The sequence below is a fragment of the Anser anser genome (genome assembly GCF_964211835.1).
Source record: "Anser anser genome assembly, chromosome: 3".
Taxonomy (NCBI): Eukaryota; Metazoa; Chordata; class Aves; order Anseriformes; family Anatidae; genus Anser; species Anser anser.
Genome location: NC_139722.1, coordinates 3,213,026 through 3,232,246, shown reverse-complemented (window position 1 = coordinate 3,232,246; position 19,221 = coordinate 3,213,026). Strand labels below are relative to the sequence as shown.

The following is a 19,221-nucleotide window of genomic DNA, read 5'->3' as shown; positions in this document are numbered from 1 at the left end:
GTTGCTTTTGCAGAACATTATATGATTTACTAAAGCGTTCATTTCCTATAGCCAAACTTATAATGGGATACAAAAGTAACATTGATTTTAAATTACCATGGCAAGCCTGCAGAAACACTCCCATTATTCAGTCGAATGGGTGAAGGCGCTGCAGTTTTCACAGCTGTGAAGGAAAACACTTGATTAAAGTCACGGGCCTTTGAGTGGCATTGCCAGGCTTTGGTGACACCACTAGGGTGGAGGCCTGTTTTTAAGGAACGTGCCCTTGAAAGACCTGGAACGTGAAGAAAAGCCGTGTTGCTTTCACTTGGTTTGTGATGGAGTTTTACTGAAAGGACCTGGGGGAGGATGTCATGGTAATGACTTTACCCATCCCATCCTGAAGGCTTTACCCTTCTTCGGGGGACTGTGCAGGACAGGGTCCTGTGCAAGACTGAGGCTTCGCAGAGGCACCAGCTCTCTCAGTCAGCCTTTAGTTCACGGAGTTAGAGATGCTTTCCCATGGGAGCAGACTGACAACGTTAAATGTTTACAATAAATCGACGTAAGGCGTTATTACAGCCTGTCCGTGCTGGTTTATGAAAGCGCGCTGCACGGCTGCGGCTACGGCAAGGCTGCCCTGCTGCCGGCAGCCCCGAGATGCTCCCGCTCCCCGGGGCAATGGATGTGGCACCCTGGTTTGCAGCAGGGATGTGGCCAGACTCTGCCTGTCAGCCCTGGGGCCAGAGGAGGACCCCCGAGGTGTTTTATTAATGCCTTTAGATGAGGCCTGAGAGACCAGCGTAAGGCGCAGCGTGAAAAAAAAAATTTAAAAAAATCCCTTTTCTTGGCTCCAGAAATGCCACGAGAAACTGCTTGTTCCTCACCTGATGCTCCTGCTCCGTAAACGTCGTGTAAAGAAGGTGCTTGTTTGCACTCGGGAGCATGCGGGGACTCCACGGTTTGGCACGAATAATTCATGGCAACGTTTGCTCCCGCGTCGGCGTGCTGCAAAGGGGGGGGGGAGATGAAATGAGACAGATCATCTGAATTCCCCGTTGCCGTGGCTGCGTACGAAGGCTTACGTGCCGCTGCTGGGAGCACGCACAGCAGGAAGCTATTTATTGATACCGTAACCAGTTCTAATCCGGCGTGGATTCTGGGGCAGCGGGGAGAAGAGGGCTGTTACGCAATGGGATGAAGCCATGACCGAACGGAGGCAGGGCGATCTCAGAAAAAAATGGGTTTTGCAAAAGACCAGATATCACAGAATCACAGGACTGTAGGGGTTGGAAGGGACCTCAAGGGATCATCAGGTCCAACCCCCCTGCCAAAGCAGGTTCCCTAGAGGAGGGGTATGTTTCCTATGTTATTGCTGTGCATGGTGGGGAGCTAGACCCCTGGGTGTGCCTCGTTATTATAGCTCCGGAATAGAAAACAGTGTAATAATGACCACAAAATTTAGGGGAGGGGCCAGGGGTGCTGGGGCATAGCCATGAGGGGTGCGGTGCGGTCCTATGTATGAACAGCTGATCAGAATAAATCTCCTTCGCATCACTGCTGTGCTTCAAATCCATCCACTGTTAAAGTGCTTTGGTGGGCTGATGCAAAAGGAATTGATGTGGGAAGCCAAATCTCCAAAAACTAATACCATTAAGTAAATGGGGATCATTTATTTGTCTTCATATGCTTACCCACCCGCACGTACACATGGAGTGTTGTAGAGTTTGTGTGCACAGACAGGTAAGCTGGGGCAATCTCTCCATGCCTTGAGATGTCCTGATGTCCTGACAGGACTCAGAGATGACCAAGAAGTCTCACCAGAGCCTTATAAATTGTGCCCAACCTAGCGTACTTGATGAAGGTCACTCTTTTCAGGCAGGTGACCCCAGAAACCCACCTTTTCAGGTAGATTTCCCTAAAGAAATGTTATTTCATCTTCGTCTTCCTTCCCAGTCCGTATAAGAACTTGGACTTGTTTATAAAGGCTGCATTTGGGCTCTCCTGCTTTTCCCCAATTACAAGAGTGAGTTGTGACCAAGGAATCTAACAAGAGCATTTGGACTTCTGAGAAATTTCTTTTTAGTGGTTAGACGTGTGATGGAAGGGCAGGGGCTCCGCCTTGTACTGAATGGATTTGTGGGGGGAAGGAGCAGTTGAGGTAGTCTCTGTATCCACACTTGTATTTTGTCCTGAGTCAACTGAGTAATCATGGTGCCGTTCCCATGGAAGAGCGTGCCATCTCCCACCACGAGCAGTCCACCCTGTTCCATCGTTTTGATGAAAGATGCCTTTCATGAAGGGGAAAACCAAAGTAGCCGAGGCCAATGCAGTTGGAATAGTAGGATAAATAAAGGGGTTTTCAGGTTTTCATGCAGCCAAAAGGCTACACTCCCTTCTCATAAGTGAAATTCCCTGGCCCCGAGGCCAACTGGCGTGGGCTGGGTGCATCCATCCAGATCATCTCTCGTCCCTTGAAGCAGGGTGGCTAAATATGAGTTGCTTGATGGTAATAGTGCCCGACCCATCCTCACTCCCAAGCTTTATCCAGGAAATCTCTGGGGAGGACTGGTTGGCTTGGGCCAGATCTGAGCATCTAAATCTCAATGGCCATTTCTCAGTCGAGTGCCTGTGCAGGATCCCCAGCGTTTGCAGCCTGCCGTGGTGGGGATGCAGAAAGCCAAGCCTGTCCAGAGCTCAGGTCGTGTCAGAGCCTGAATGAACCTCCCCGTGTCCTCTTCGCCTGGGCATAGAAAATTGCCTAGGAAAACAGGAGAAAAGGAATGAATATTTTGGGAGCGTGGAGCCATTTATCAGCTTTACTGCAACCAGATGCTCTGGTAAAGCTTTGTTTTCCTGTAGCATCCACCGTGGTAAGAGGCATAAGCAGCTTCCAGCCACTGCAGAGCTTTCTTTTCCTCGTGCTGGAGAAGAGAAGGCAGCCCACGGCAAAGGGACGAACGGTGCTGAGCCCCAACGAAGCCCTGTGGGCAGCGACACCGCTGTCACCCGGACCCCTCTAACTGGGCTCCGAGGGGACCTGGGCAAAACAAAGCCAAGTGACATGGGATGAGAACGACACTGGGGGTGGTGGTAGAAGAGGAGGATTTTCTCCTCCCTCCTGGACGTGCTGGGTTTTTTGGGGCAGGGGTCAAGGCCTCACCTGATTTCCCGACGTGCACCTTGGGCTGAGACAAGACAGCGTCGGTGGGGAACCAAGGGTCAGGTTTTGGCTCTTTGCACAAGCTCCCTCTGTGACCGCAGGCAATTTATTGCATCTCTCAGTGCCTCGGTCCCCTGCTGTTAATAACACATCCTTTCCTTTGCTGTGTCTCTGTCCTTGTCAGTTTAGATTGTAAATCCTTTAGGGCAAGAACTGTCTCTTACTATTTGTATGAACCGGACTCGGTACAATCAAACTCTGATCTCAGCAGAAGCCTTTTAGCATTGCTGTAATATAAATAACAGTGATACCTGGGAACCAGGACTCCCGGGTCCTGTGCCCAGGTCTCTCAGTCCTGCAGTGCAGCCAGGGACAAGCTGCTTTACCCACTGGTAGAGGAAAGCGTCTATAAAATAATGGGCAGAAGAACTGGCTGGATGGGAGAGGAGGAAAGGATCTGTTTCTGAATAACTTTGTTGTAGGTGGATAGGGTGAAAGAGTCGAATAACCAGGTGTGTGTAATTAATCTGAATAGGATTGGGCTTCCTACAAAACTGATTGCTGGTCCCCAGAAAGGAAACGAGAGGGCTGATGCAATACCAGAGCTTTGTGGACAGTGCCTTGGCTCTGCTGTGTGACTGCCGTCCTGCTCCTTCACGCTTCCCAGCCCTCTGCTTTCCATCCTTCCCTGCTGCTGTAACAAAGCTGTTCGGAGAGGTGCATTCTGCCCAAGTCCCACTCTCTGCTTCCTACAGACCTACCCAGATCAGAGCAGCGAGCTGCAAAACCTGCTTTGCATGCGGCTTCTCTCTTCCAAGCACTCAACAGTGACATCTTTGTCAGAGGGCATCGCTGGTGACAGGAGGACTAGCAGCCCTGGGGGATGCAAGGACAGAAGGGCCGGGTAGCTGTGGCTTGCAGGGACGTGCAGACTCTGCTGCCCATCTCTCGGCGAGGGTTTCTTCCAGCTGGTGATTGCAGTGGGCAGCCGGAGCCAGGGAGGGACAAGACTTCCAGGCTGGAGGTGAATAAACTCGGCGATTCCCCGGTGGCAAAGGGTGGACGGAGAAACTGCTGGCAGGGGGAGGAGGAGAGCCTGCTCCCTTGTCTGGGGCAGGGTGGAGTTGGCTTGCCTGGCCTGGGGACCTTTCCTGGTAGAGATCCCTCCAGGATGAGCTCCAGGGTCTCTGTTTCCTTGCCCCCACCTCGGCATCCAACACCATTCAAGGCTGTGGGTATCCCAGTGCTCCCCTCACTGCGGGTCCAGAAGGGCATGGGTCTTGTGTCTGCCTTGTGTCCTACCTGATGGTCTCCAGCTTCTTCAGGGATGCCTTGGAGAAGGCATCTGGGGGATTATACATGGGGTTGTCCTCCATGGGGACTTTCTTTGGAAGGCAAGACCCTCTGGTGGGGAGAAGCTTGAGGAGGGACCCAGAAGACATGGGACAGGAGCTGTTCTGGACAAGAGCTATTCATGAAGTCTGTCAACTTCTCCAGGCTGTATATTTGTTCCCCAAAAGAGAATAATCCTGGGTTAAGAGTTGGCTGCATCAATAAATCTCCCAGCCAGTGCTGGGAGCTCCTACCTAGCTATCAGGGGGAAATACCCTCAATTTTACTGTGGACCTTACTTCCCATGGGATAATCGTTCCTGACCTGTTAGCGTGGTCCCTGCCATTACCCCCATCTCCATGTTCCCCATGTCTTCTCCCTGAGGAAATATGTGCATCCAGTGCAAGCGAGCCCTTGGAATGGCTTATCAAAACCATGGCGAGGAGGTGAGAGACATCTGACAACAAAGTGACGCCAAGGAGATGGGAGACATCTGGTATCAGCCATCAGATCTCAGCTAGTTTTCGGGACCCTGCTGTAGTCAAGGGAAGGAGGCAGAAAATCTGTAGGAGGTGTAGTAGACGCTTATTTTGGGATGGGGCGAAGGGCCTTCTGGAAATCTCTGTTGATAAAAGATGGAACTGAGATGATGGGCTTAAATTAGCTTTCCTACTTTTAGACAACTGAAATAAGAAAGGAAATCCTGTTCTGGAGACTTCTGTGGCTCCACAAAAGATTTTCAGACACAAGAATTCAAGCTTCAACATAAAACCCCTATTATTTCATTTAGGACTACCTCGGAGACTTCGGGATATGGGAGGGGGAAAACAAAGCATTTCACACGGCTCAGAGAAAAAGCTTGTGAGAGGGAAGCAAGGAGAAAAGGGATTCGTCCACAAAGCCACTTTATAAGGCATAGGATCGGTGTCACCTCAGGGGGCAGGGGGTAGAAGATGGAGGCTCAGTTACCTCTGCAGCCTGGGGAGGACTCAAGCCTGCACATCCCCTTTCCAACAGCGTGTCCACGTGAGATCGTGTTCACAACCAGCCCGTTGGCACTCAGCCACTCCACGCCACCGAAGAAGCATTTCTGGCTGTAGGGAATTGAGCCTCCTCGTTATCCTCTCCGGGCCACCCTTTGAGCCAGCAGATGAGAGTCTTCCTGACGTGCTGCCGAGTCTCGGGAGATGTTTAGGTGTTAGATATCCTGCACAGCAGCCCCAGCGCAGGAACCTGAGAGCCTCTTCTCGTTGGTTGGCTTGGGGTGGTTAATGGGTTCTCCCGTGATGTTGATGGCCAAGGTCAAAGCTTTCCTTCACGTCTAGCAAAGAAGGTTTGAACACACAAGAAGGGACTTGAACCCACAAGAAGGGGGTTGAGCCCACAAGAAGGGGTTTGAACACACAAGAATGGACTTGAACCCACAAAAAGGGGGTTGAACCCACAAGAAAATGAGTAAGTTATGAACCTCTTGGTGGCCAAGACCTGTCACCAGTGCTGGGCAGGTCCTCCTGTGGCTGTAGTTTACTCACCTTGGGGACTCAGGTGCCTGAAGTTTTAGACTAGGATTTGGGGGATTTACTTTCTGGACTGACATGCTTAGCATCAGGTAAAGCCACATCTTTTTAACCAGTCAGGGCTTAACTTTTGGATGGAAAGGGCGGCCTGACATCCCTTTCCTTCTCAGCTGACCCCAACGTATACTGTTTGTTTGCTTTGATGCATAACTACAAAAACCCTGGCTGTATTTCCTTCAGCTCCTCAGTGGCCAGGACATCCACCCTGCTCCTGTTTAAGAGCAGATCCTTGGAGTGCTGGAAGCTCCGCCAGGCCCATCCCCACAGCAACTGACCCAGCCAATTCTGCAGCATCCAACACAGCCTGAGCTCACCCAGCCGCTTTGGCCGCACGCCTTCCTTCTTAGGAGGAAACCTTTCATGTTCCTCACTGCCTAGGATCCTTGCGTCGCCACACAAGGTTAAATCCTGCCTCCAGGAGCCAATGCCCTGCAAGATCAGAGGAGGTAGGAGAAAAGAGAGGAGCCAAAATCAGGGCTTTGGAGGCGGGGTGCAACGCCAGCAGGGAAAGGTTGTGTTTGCGCTTCGGAGAGGCACTTGGGCAGTAAATGACGGAGGTACTGAATTATTCCACATGTGTGTGTGAGCACAGGAGGGGAAAATCCATTCATTCGTTACAGGGATCAATAGCCCCCACGTGTCATTTGAGCTGGCCTGCCCCTGGAGAAGCGCAAGATGGAAGAGACCTCTACTGCTTTGCTGATGAGAGCAGAAACTCAGCCTGGGCTCAGCCAGAGGAAGGTGCCTAAGGAGATTATTCAGTGGTGACTCCTGAGTCATGTCTAGATCAATGCGTTCAGCAATTTATTGGTGCTTCTGGGATATATCTCGTCTAAGCATTTACGATAGTCAATGTTAATGCAAACATCCCCCGCGCGGCGCGGGGCAGCTGCGTCGGCTGTATCAGGCATGCAAGAGGCATTCGATTGGGCTGGGGAAGCATTTTGAGTAGCAGGAGGTTGAAAGGACATGTGTGAGATGGAAAGGCTTAATTTTCATTTGTGTCAGGCGCTCACCTTGCACATCCCAAAGGAGACGAGGAGCCAGTCCAGCAGGGACAGGGAGACGAGGACCTCCCAGACGGAAAAACACCCCCCAACACCCAAATTTCCCCAGGAGCTCGGGGAAAGTCACTTGACCTCCCTGCCTCCGTTTCTGCACCTAACTGTGCGTGAACATCAGTCCCTTGGGCAGGGCTCCAGGATCCCGCACCTCGCAGATGCTGTCTGCTGGTAGAAAGCTCCTGCAGCTGCGTTTGTGTCACTTGGACAAACTGTCCTCCAGCACGTGTGCTCTGCAGCGAGAAGGCTCGGCTGTGCCCGCAGGATGGAGGAGAGGAGACGTGCTCAGGTGCCTTCACTTCTGTGAAGCTCCGAGCAGAAAGCTCCTTTTAAATTAGTAAGAGAAAAGGAAAGAGAAAAATTACGAGAAAAATTACTACAATACCGTGCCCTGCCGTGCCTGTTTCCTCACCTGATCGTGACCACTTGAAGGTAGCCCTCTTTGCCCTGTTTTTTATAGCCAGTCTTAATTAGGAGCTGCTTATTAAAGGAAACAGCTGCAAGTGCAGCCACCCATCGGCTCCTGTGTAGCTCAGCTTGCTGCGCTGTAGTATTATATCCTTACTGGGAGCCACTGAGCCCGTGGCAGCTGGAATTAGTGCTGCAAGCAGGCAAGCTGCTGGGATGCTTGTGGTTAATCCCGGGGATGGGAGGAGACCCGTAACATCACTGCAGGTGAAGCAGGGAACGATGCTACTGCGAACTTCCTAAGCATGCCAAGGGGGAAAGGGGCGTTTCTGCAGGGCTCAGCACAAATGCGCCGAGTTAAGGGCTCCTGTGCCTTCCGAAAGTGCTGTGCCTCCTCTCTTGATGCCTTACCACATCTCTGCAGCCTTGGAAAAGCCACCTAGCCACTTCAGGGGGGTGATGGGTTTCGTTTGATTCCCTCATAGCCATACCTCCAAGGCCCCAGGAGGCCGTGATGCCCGAATGCAGCGCGGTGTCTGCACGTGCGTGCGTGTTTGCAAGCCTGCGGTTGTACTCGCAGCCCCCTTAAAGAGCAGAGTGCGTACACGCTTCACAACCCGCCAGCACATTTCCTCTGGCCAGGAATAGCTGATGAGTAACACAAAGCGGCAGAGGTAATAAATATTAAAGAGCTGGAAAATGTTAAAGTGCACGGGCAGCGGAGCTGACAGGCACCGTGGGTGTGAAGTGCAGAGATGGGCTGCGTGCACCTCGCGCAGGCATTGCTTTTCATCCGCTCCCGAAGGAAGCAGAGAAGAAATAAACGTCATTGTTTTCTGTTAACTGCGTGTTCAATGGCATCGTGTATTTCAGCACTTGTCATCTCTCGCCTCTGCCCATCCCTGGCCTCATCCCCTTTATGGTTTTCCTGGTGGGACACGTCTGGATCAGCGGGGGCACAGCCAGTGGGAGGAAGGAGATGCTACGCCGAGCGTTTGAGGAGCCTGTGTGGCGATGAGGTCTGGCTTCCCAGCAGATTGCGTGGCCAGGAGATGTCAGAATAGGCTTAGGCACCTCATGGTGGATGTGATTTGTGGCAATTCATGAATGGCATCCAGCTTGGCCATCCATCCATTGGTGGAGTTGAGGCATCAACTCTTGGGTCCTGAAAACGCTCTGAACGACTCCCTGCCCCTCTCAGCCCGGCTGTTTCCCAGCAAGAGGTGATGGTGATGGGAGTCAGAGAGGAACAGTCAGACCAAAGACCCCTGCTCTTGGATGTAATCATATAATCGTAGCATCATTTGAGTTGGAAGGGACCTAAAGGTCCTCTAGTTTCAAACCCCTGCCGTGGGCAGGGACACCTCCCACTAGATCAGGATGCCCAAAGCCCCATCCAACCCGACCTCGAATGATATACGGGCCACAGGGCAAAGACCCCAAATCCGCCTCCACCAACTAGAGCCAAGATGGCCATGAAGACCTTTCCAGCCTCTTTTTGGTCCCCGTCAGTGTCCATCCAAAGGTGGCTGGCCTGGATGTGGCTGACAGCAGAGAAACAACAAGGGATAATCTCTTTCCTGGCAGGCTGGGAGGACGCCGTGTGATTTCTCAGAGCTCAGCGCACCCGGAGAGGAAGGCAGGCCCCTGCTAATGTATGCGCAGCTTCTGCGAAACTAAAAATAGCCGGGATCTGAGGCCGTTCTTCCAGGATTTCACAGGCGCTCACCCAGTTCTTAGCTCCTTTTTTCTCCAGCAGACAGCAAAGCGAAGGCGACAGCCTCAGCTCTTGTGCAGTGCCGCCGCGTCGGGAGCCCTGCTCCGGGGATGCTGCTGACCCCTGCGGCATCCACAAGCCGGGGACGTGCCGCTGAGTGTCGAGCCCCAGGGCTGTGGCAGTCCCTTGCAAGGCTGGGATGGACCCTGGCATCCTCAGTTACTGCTGAGCAGCACCATTTTTTTTTTCCTGGCCCTTTGGGGATCCAGTCCTCTCCAGCAGGGACGCCCCCCCTCAGCTCCACAAAGCCACAACCCTAGTGGCTGCATGGGAAAGTGATCGAGTGACTTCAGGTCCTACTTCACCATCAGTGACCGGGATGGCCAGGGAGGGAGTAAATACTGTACATTCAGTAAATACTACCCCAGAATCCATATCCTTGGTGTCCCTGTGGGAGATGTGACTCCCCTTCGCCAGAGCCTGGGAATGGGAAATGTTTCCCTCTGACCACAGGGACCAGCAGCCCATTGTGGTCCTCTTTGTTTCTGGGGTCCACACCAGTTTTTGAGGGCTACCTGCTGTCTCTCTTCATATCTTTGGAACCGCTACCCCAAAACTGGCCTATTAAATCCTCCAGGAAATTGAAGACCCATAGAAAAGAAAGCCACCGAAATAGGTCTCTGTCTCCAGGGGCTCACAGATAGCTACAGCCAGTGCTTTCCCCTCTGCCACTCTGCATCCTCCACCAAGGGGTCCTAGGGGCTTGCAGAGAGCTGTGAGGAGACAAAGACATGTCCCTGTCTTCATCTAGTTCCCAAACCAAAGCACACTCAGCTTCCCTGGAGATTTCCAGTTGCTCTGGTGAGTCCACAGGATGCCAAGTTGTCTCTCAAGAAATCCAGGTTAACGTGGCCCATCCTATAGAAAGGGCAAGGTGACTATTCCCATGTGTCCCTGCAGTATCACGTCCTTGAATACTCACATTTTTTGAGCCCTCAGGCATTTCTCTGGGTTTGCCCTGAAACTTCCCTTTGCTAGGAGCCAAGAGGTCACTCGAAAGACCTCCATTTACTTTCAAGGTTCTTGGCTGCATCCATTCTTGTAAGGTTTACTGGACTGGGACCACTTTTATTTCCAAAAGAAGGACCCTGACATTAAACCCTGTTAGCTCAAATGCTCTTGAAGCGAAAATTCGGTCTGAGTTCAACTTCTTTCTTTCGGCATAAAGCTGTTTAACAGCTTTGATTTAAAACAGAAGGCTTTGCCAGAGGCGATAGCACTAGGTATCGGAGTATACTTTAAGTAAATAAGTATGTGTAAAATAGGGAAGGCACTGGGGCTTAAGAATTCATAACTAATTTGGGGAGGATCTGTGACGGCAGAGGGCATTTGGCTCAGCGCTAGGACGCGAGACTGTCCCACGTGCGATAGATGCTGTGACATGTCTCTGCAGCACCCCGCACTTCGGTGCCCTCTCCTGCAGCCCCCGCTGCCCTGCCTGCTCCTTTGCACAGCACTGAAGACGCGTCACACGTTAAAATAAAAATTGGGAGACTTTCATGGCATGGTGCTGAAAAGGTCCTTTTTTTTTTTTTTATTTCTTCCCTGTTTTAGGGCTGTACACCTCATGAAATAATTGACAAGTCAAAATATAAACATGATTTCTACAAGGCCATCTTGAAAGTGTAGTAGCTCCCACTACAAAGCTATTCTCTGCTGCTCTATTGATTTACTGAGCAAAGATCTGGAAATGGGGATTCTGCAAACTGACAGATATCCTGGGGAGCCCCACAGCCCATGGGGATGCAGGAAAGGAATAACTGGGGGGAGAGCAGCTGGCAAAACTGTGGTTGTAATGAACACCCAATGACATGGTCATGACTACTTCTGCAATAAAGAGCTGTATGCCAGGCTAAGCATACATTTTTTTTTTTTCAATACAACCAGATTTTGAAAAGTTTGACAAGTTAGTGGCAGAAAGTGGGGCTAGCACTTTCTTATGATGTGTTTCTCTTCTCCTGGTTGTGATCTTTCAGTCCGTGAGTCAGAGAAAAATACTCTGCAGCTACGAAAGGAGAACAGTCACAGAGATGAATCCCAGCAACAACCCCCAGCCTGAGCAGCACGGGTACAGACAGCTCATGCGTTTCCAGCCTCCGGCAGCTGTAGCTGCGGTGATGCCTTTGCCCCAGTTTTCTGCCCCGTGTATCTGTTGGAGGTTACGCACCCTGGTACTGGCAGCAGGATGAAAAGCACACCTGCAGCTCTGCCATGTGGTCTCACAGTCCCAAATATCTGCTTAAACCACCAGTAAAAAGGGAATTGAACACGTGGACAACGTCCTGGAGGAGGCAATGTAGGTACACGGCCTGTTCTGCTGGCATCGCAACCAAAGCAGTAATTGCAGAGGAGCTGGGAATATTACCCTGAAATTATCAATCACAGCTCCCTGCTGTCTGTACCAGAGCCCCCCCCAGATAATCAGCCATAAGTTAAATCAACCTGCAAATATCAAAGCTGTGGGAACCAGATCCTAAAAAAAAAAAAAAAACCACAACCCTGCAGCACTGTGATTTCATTGCCTCTTTCCATCTATTGGATGGAATTGACTCTTTTCAAGGGGGGGGGGGGGGGGGGGTTGATTTGTAGGCTTTCTTTAAGTAGCGAAAATGATCTTGGGAGGAAAATCATTTCTGCAATGATTGCGGTTAAATACTGGAAGGGGTTGCCCAGGGAGGCCGTGGAGTGGCCATCTCTGGAGATTTGCAACACTCAACTGCACAAAGCCATGACCAACCTCCTCTAACTTTGAAGTTATCCCTACTTTGAGGGGAGGTTGGTCCAGAGACATCTGGAGCTCCCTTCCAACGCAAATTACTCTATCACACTGTGACAGGATCCTCCCCAGTGTAAGTTTTGTAAAATAGATCATATGCCTCTCTCTTGGTAGGTGTATAGTAAAGCCATCTGTGTTTTAAAACAGCTCTAGGCTAGCTTAAAATACAGAATGATTACAGTTTCTCTCACACAGCAGAAGACTGGCACTGTCATTCTTTCGATTAGATATTATGGATGCAAATAGTTTCACAAAATGACCTTCTAATATAAATGGGCATTCAAATGTCATCCCCTCTCATACACGCATTTTAAGAGTAGGGTTATGAATCACATGAAGGCAAGTATTTTCTCTGAAGTGGTGGTCATCACCTCTATGAACTAGGGGTTTTCAGAAAGTTTGATTTGACTTGACCCTTTGGCTTTAAAGGAAACAGATCTTGGCTAATGTTGAGAATCCTACTCAAAAAGAAGTTTTCAAGCTGGGACAGGGAAATAATGAGCCAACAGGAATGTCTGGATGCTAGAAAATGCTAGAAAATGGGTTGAGGCAGGCCTTGGCTCAGTTTAACTCAAAAAATGTTAATATAGGCCATAAAAATCAATTTTTCTTGCCTTCTTGATGAAATAGTGTGGTGTAATCTGGTTGTGAGTGACTTCTAAGCCTGATCCTGGACCACAGCGATATTGTGATAGGTTGAAAGGTGAACAAAGTCCAATATTGGAGTTCTAGGTTCAGCGCCAAGATAACAATAAACTCTGTGTCCTAGGAAAGACACTGTCCTCCATGACCTAGTGGTCTACAGAACTCATAAATGACATCATGTCCCATATTTAAGCATTTTAAGTGTCTCTGAAGCTTAGAACAAGCTTGTTTTGTGTTTAGCAGCATTCTCCTCAAATAAGGAAGGCAGGGAATGGAGATTATTAATTGCTTAATAGGTGCGGATAGAAGCAATTATCTAAATAAAGGGTAGTTGCACACTAAAGCGTGTTTACCAAGCAGGAGAGGGCAGAAATTGCAAGGTAGAAGGACTGAAATACTTGAGGAACACACTTCTTGCTGCATTTTATTTGTTCTGAGGTATAAACCCCATCAAGAAATGCCAAAAGGGCAAGACTTCAGAAAGCTCTGAAAACCAGGGCCCTGATGAAGGCCTCCAAAATCCCTAGAGAGTTATTTGTGTGTGGTTGGGATGGCCTGTGAGGAAGATTTGAAGTCTCCTTCCTTGCTTCTGAGATGGCAAGTGGTATTTCCCAGTTTAGCAATGGTCCCCAGCATGGTTTGGGCCCAAGACAGCCAGCAGTGGTGCAACCAAGCCCTGTGCACCGTTTGGGGATTAGCCCAGGGCCAGGAACCGTTCCCCAAGGTGGTTTGGATGCAGACTCCTTGTTCTGGGGGAGTTTGGTGCCATGGAAGCAGCCAGATGAAGCCACGGTGTGTTGGCACCTGGCTGGGGTCTGTAGTTACTGCTTTGATACTCGAACTAGGAACAATAATTATCCATCTGTGAATCCTTATTGCTAGCTTGCAACAATATAACAAAGAAAAAAAATCGCTAACAAATGTTGATATTGAGCACGTTAATTGTGGTGGTAACTGTAAGTTTGATTTTGATTTTTTTAATAGACAGCATTTTACTTTCATGCTCCCCTGTCGCTTGAGCGCGGCATCTTATATTCCTTTTATATCCGTTAGAATGAAAATAATTCATTAAAATTAAAAAAGCGGGCCAAAGCCTCAGCTGGTGTAAATTGCCAGAGCCCTATGGATGCCAGCTCGCTCCAGCTGAGATCTGGCCTTACATAACCTCGTTTTAAGGGTATGTTCAGCCAGCCTCCACTTCAAGCCTTCCAGCCGAGCAGTTACACATGTCCTCATTTCCTCCCTTCCAAGGAGTGGGCTTTTAATCTGCAAATACCCTCTGGTGCGTAAGGATAATGGCCCCTTGCAAGAGCTAGCAGGAGTGCCTGCGGAGGAGGTGGTAGGAGGGGGAGCCACCAGCTGAATAACTCAACCCATCCCACCCCTCTTCTCCCAGGGGTGAGCACCAGGGAGAAGGCTGGTGCTTCAAGATGGTGGGGGAGATGTTGGCCACCCACCCAACGCGCGTTGCTACTGCAACACCTAGGACGTCACCGTGTGCCTGTAGTGCCCTGGGGAGGAGAGCTGGCTGGAGAGAAATGAGAAAAACCTATTAAGCCAAAAGGGCGTGCATGTAAGGTGCTGCAAGAGCAAGTTGCAACCTACATAGCAGAGTTATTTTTTTTTCTTTTCCTAGCAGTCCTTTTCTGACCTCTAGGTGGGAAGTCCTCTAGTGTCCCTCTAGTGTCTATGACCCTCTTAGGGGGCTGAAAAATGACCCTTGAGATCATAAATGCTCTCTCATTTTTAAGCCAGACTTAACTTCTCCGAAAGCAGAAGTAGGTTTGGTTGTGCATGGTCAAGAAGATGTTCCTAACGTGAAGTTGTTGGGAGTGGTCTGAGTAGCCTCAATCCCATTCCTTTCCATCTTTCCATATACCTATAGGCAATTTCAAGACCTGGTCCTGGGCACTATAACTTCATCAGGCTGCTAAATTGTAGTATAATTGCTAGATTGGTCAAGGTGTACTAGTGCTGTCCCAAATAATCAGAAACTTGGCAAGGTTCAGGACTGAGCAGGGGCCAGGGATCATACCCAATCCTGAGCCTGAAGGCTACTACCTGCTTTTGGGGCATGACAGAGCTCCTTTCTGTGGTCAGTCTGGGCCAGCTGGCCTCAGGAAAAGTGATCAGGCCCACGTCTTTTGTTGACTATTGTAGATGAAGGGTGAGATTCCTGACCTTGGTCAGCTTGTGGTTGTGTGGGACAGGCCCTCAGGACAGTGATTCCCTCAAAACACAGCCCAGAGTCTTAGAAACATGCTTCTGCAGCCCTCTTACACGCCAGCATCCTCTTCATTTCAAGCCAGCCTGTTGCCTGAGGCATCCTCCTGCGCTTTCTGCTGGTGGTACTCGGAACCACCTCTGTAAACTGTGCCGTGCCAAGGCACAGACATTATCCTGCAGTAGTCCCCACTGCTAAAGTGTCAACGCAGTCTTTGGCAATTTTGGCAAAAGCCAGCCAGCACGGATGTAGCCACGTGGAATCAAGCGATGCCAGCTGGCCAAGGACAAAGGCTGCTGTTTGGTTTCTTTTTAATGGTACGGACGGAGGCTCTGACTCCATAATCCTGTCTCTGAACGTTTCTGCTAAGCAGTCTTTGTCATCCACGTGAAGCGTCCCTTTCCACAGGACCACGGGCGGTTTTATTTTTTATAGCAGGAACCTCTCCTCTTCTCTCTCCTGGTGGCACCCTGGGGTCCTCCCCAAAGATTATTTGACCACGTTTCTGAAGCTGATGGCTTTGGCTCCTCAAAAAATGTGTTTTGGCACAAGAACAACGGTGACTTTGCCCCGCGTGGTTTGTGTGCTGCTGCAGCATACGTAGTAAATAAGCATGAGGGTAATTATACCAACAGGAATGCTGGGAACCCTGCCAGAACAGAGGGGACAGCCAACCCTTTGTGCATTTAAAGGAAAAAAATCCTGAATTCCCCCCCCCCAGCCCCAAATTAGTTCTATCTCTTGAAGCCATGATGGGACTTAGAACTAAAAATACACGAGTACACACAAATACACACACTCGTATACAAAAATAGCCAGCATTCAAAAAACAATAAAGAGCCCAAAGTTAGGCTTCTGTATCCAAAATTAAGCTCTTAAATAAATAAATTAGCCTAATTTTCAAAAGCACAGAGCGGTGAATGGCTTTCACTGACATAAGAGGAAGCATCATGTTGCTAAAGATTGAAGATCAGGCCTGAATATGGATTTGAAAGTCTAATTATAGAATCCTGTTTGCTACTGGCTTGACCGAGAACAACAAATTTCAGGTGAAATGACATTGATCTCTTTTTTCTCAGAGTTTGTCTACACTTAACCAGTATTAGCAAAAGGAGGAAAAAGCCCTTAAACAAATAAATAAAATACCACAAAGAAGAAAGAGATATAATGGAATAAAACTGCTTACACCAGTGCTGTACATACGTGTTCGTGAAGAGGATTAAGCACTGCCAATGTTAAAGCTGGCTGAAAATTTATATTGATTAATTAGTTATGTATTAGGTGTTGAAAGCTTACCAGGTAGAAATACTGCCGTTCCCAGCTGCTGTAGGATTTTCTCTGCTGAAAATTCCCCAGTTGACTGGTATCAAGGCGGAATGGGTCTCTACTCCCTCCCTTCCTCTCTTTGTCAGATTTGGGGCTGAACAATGCTAAAGAGAGAGCAACATATTTCTGTATGGACCAAAGAGTATGTGGTATGTCATCTCCTGGTGGTGAACTGGGGCCAGCATGGGCCACGTGGAAGACATGGCTCTGGTCCTGGCCTGATGTGGCTGGTGAGCAGAGCCCATATACACCTCCTGGTGACAGCAGAGACATCTTGGCAGGCTCAAAAGTCAAAACCTTCCCTCCTTTCTGGAGGTAAAATTCAAGGGGTGTTACACAAGGGATGTGGGTGAAGGCTGGAAGGTGGAGAGGACCAAAGGGAAGTTCGCGTCACTTCTGCTGCAAAGGGTCCTTGGGGCTGTTCTCTTCATGTGCTGTTCATTTGGGAGGCCGTGACGTCTTGCTGGCCAAAATTATGCCAAGGGACTCCATGAGGTCGCAGTGCCATGTGGCAATTTGTCCTGCTGGTCTTCCAGCACAGAGCAGATTGGGCAGGGCTGGGCCTTATGGCATCAAGGAAACGTAGCTGCCCTGTGCGGAGGACTGTCAGGAGGTCGAGTGCTGCTTTGCTCCTGGGTTTGTGCTGCCATGGTCAGAGGCCTGAGCGGCCACTGAGACATCTTGGTTCTCCTCTCTACCTGTTTAGAGGACTCTGGGAGAGCCCTCTTGGTGATCCGTGACTCCGTTTCCCCAACTGTCATCCAGAGGGACCTGGACAGGCCTGAGAGGTGGGCCTGTGTAACCTCATGAGGTTCTACAAGGCCAAGGGCAAGGTCCTGCGTCTGGGCTGGGGCGATCCCAGGCACAAACACAGGCTGGGTGGAGAATGGATTGAGAGCAGCCCTGAAGAGAAGACCTGGGGGTGCTGGTTGACAAGAAGATCGACACGAGCTAGAAGGGACCTCTGGAAGTCCTCAAGCAAGGCCACCACCATTTTTACATTCTTTTCTGTGTGTTACCTCCATGAACAGGTGGCATCTCCTCCCACTGTGGCCAGTCAGAAACATTCATGCTTGAACTGTGGGATGGTGGCGAATCCCTAGAGCTCAAAGAGAAATCATTGCAGGACATAGTGCCCCTTCTGTTTGTTTCTGCTTAGTCGGTTTGAGTGACTCAGTGTCGTCGTGATAGTTTGCTTCTGCCAACCTGTAGTCCTCAAAAAAGCAAACTTGGCTTTAAAAACCATCAACAACTGGGGACAGCAATGTAGAAGCACAGAGGTCAAGAAAAAGTGAGCTGTGAGAAGGGACTGAGAGAAAAATACCTTTTTTTTTTTTTTTTTTTTTGAGTCAGGAGAAAGAAGACTGGGGGTTTACATGGTAACTGTGTACAAGCGGGTAAAAGACTGCTGCAGGGTGAAAGGTAACAAATTCTCCTTGCCTGGGGCTGAGATAATGAGAAATTAGTGCCTTAGCCATCAGCAGATGAGCTTAGGCTTCATGTCCTAGCAGGAATGGGAGCTCCTGGAGAGGGGCTATACCCACACAGGGTGACAGGAAGGCTTGGGTGAATGTCTCTGTGGAGAAAGCTGGGCAGAGATGATGCTGTCTTTGCCCATATGCATGTGGGCAGCACCTTACGGACACTACCACCTTTGTTTTTGGTCGCCCTGTGTCACTGATGTTATGAAAACGAGCTGCATGCTCCTTTCCTCTGCTTTCTCCTTGAGCAACAAGGGCGGCAGCTCGCTCTCCCCAGCGCTGCCTTTCCAGCTAAACAACATTTATTTAATTTCTCGCGCATACGAAGGGAAGGCAGGATTCCTGTGTCATCCTGCAGCTTTTGGGGCTGGCGACTTTCGGGGAAATAACGACGACGAGCGGTGGCACCGGGCGTGCGGGAGGAGAGCTGGTGTCAGGGGGAGAGCAGCTGCTTCCACGGGCACTTCCACCCCACTCGGGCTCAGCTGGGGCTGTCCCACGGCTGTCACCTGTGTCCTGGGTGATCGGTGTAGCAGTTTCTCGAGTGTCGAGCCCCATCTGGTGGCTTTCCTGCGTCATTTTTTGCGTCCTCTGTCTTTTTTTTTTTTTTAATTTTTAATTTTTTTTTTTTTTAATTTATTTTCTGTGGTTGTGAGCAGCGAACAGAAGGAAGGGCGAGGTGCTTGAGAAAGGGCAGGGCTTGCAGAGCTGCCGCTGCTTCCCTCCCAGCTCCCTGGGCCAGGCTGCAACTTGGGGACAGACATGGGGGCTCTCAGCTCCTGCATCCCTTCCTCCCTCTCCTCCCTGCTGTGCAATCTCTCTCCGATGATCTCATCAGTTTGACAAAAAAAACTCCCCGGTGTCTCCAGAAGGCACTTCAGCCCACCCTCGTGCTGGCTTCTGCGATGGGACAGGTGAATGGTGTCGGGAGGGAGGTTTCTCTCCGTTGACCAGCCTACATGGCCAGTTTTAGGGTCAGCGTTAGGTGAAATGATTCCCACACCAAATTTCAGAGCACAAGCTTACAGCCACCCCTCCGGGTGAGGAAGGAAGGAGGGCTGGTATTAGGTCATTGCTATCAACAAAAACTAGCAAGGAACCTGTTAGGAGACTTACTTTCTTAAAACACTGTGAGTGTCATGATATCTGAGCAGCTCGTGCAGCCCTGACTTGAACATTGCTGTTTACAGAGGTTGGCCAGAGGTTCTCTCGAGGGAAGCTGTGTTCCCAGGGTGAGGTTTGCAGGTCTTTTGCATACCTGGTAGGAAACAGGGCCAACAGAGCAGCATCTGTCCATACACATCACCTCCTTCTAGTCCATTGTTGCCCAAAACCTCAATAGCTGATGAGTGGCAAGCTGTGGCCTTGTGGTCACACACATGCTGAAGGTGACGGTGCTGTCCTGTAGCTCCTCTTGTGATGAAATGGGGTCAGGTCTCTGGGGTCCATGAGGGAAGGTCCTTGGTAGAGTA

At 50.0% G+C, this 19,221-nt stretch overlaps 1 protein-coding gene across 1 annotated transcript in view; it reads left to right on the top strand.

The window, feature by feature from the left end:
• Positions 1 to 19,221, top strand: part of XKR6 (XK related 6) — a 164,875-nt gene that overhangs the window by 109,130 nt on the left and 36,524 nt on the right. The window lies entirely within an intron of this gene.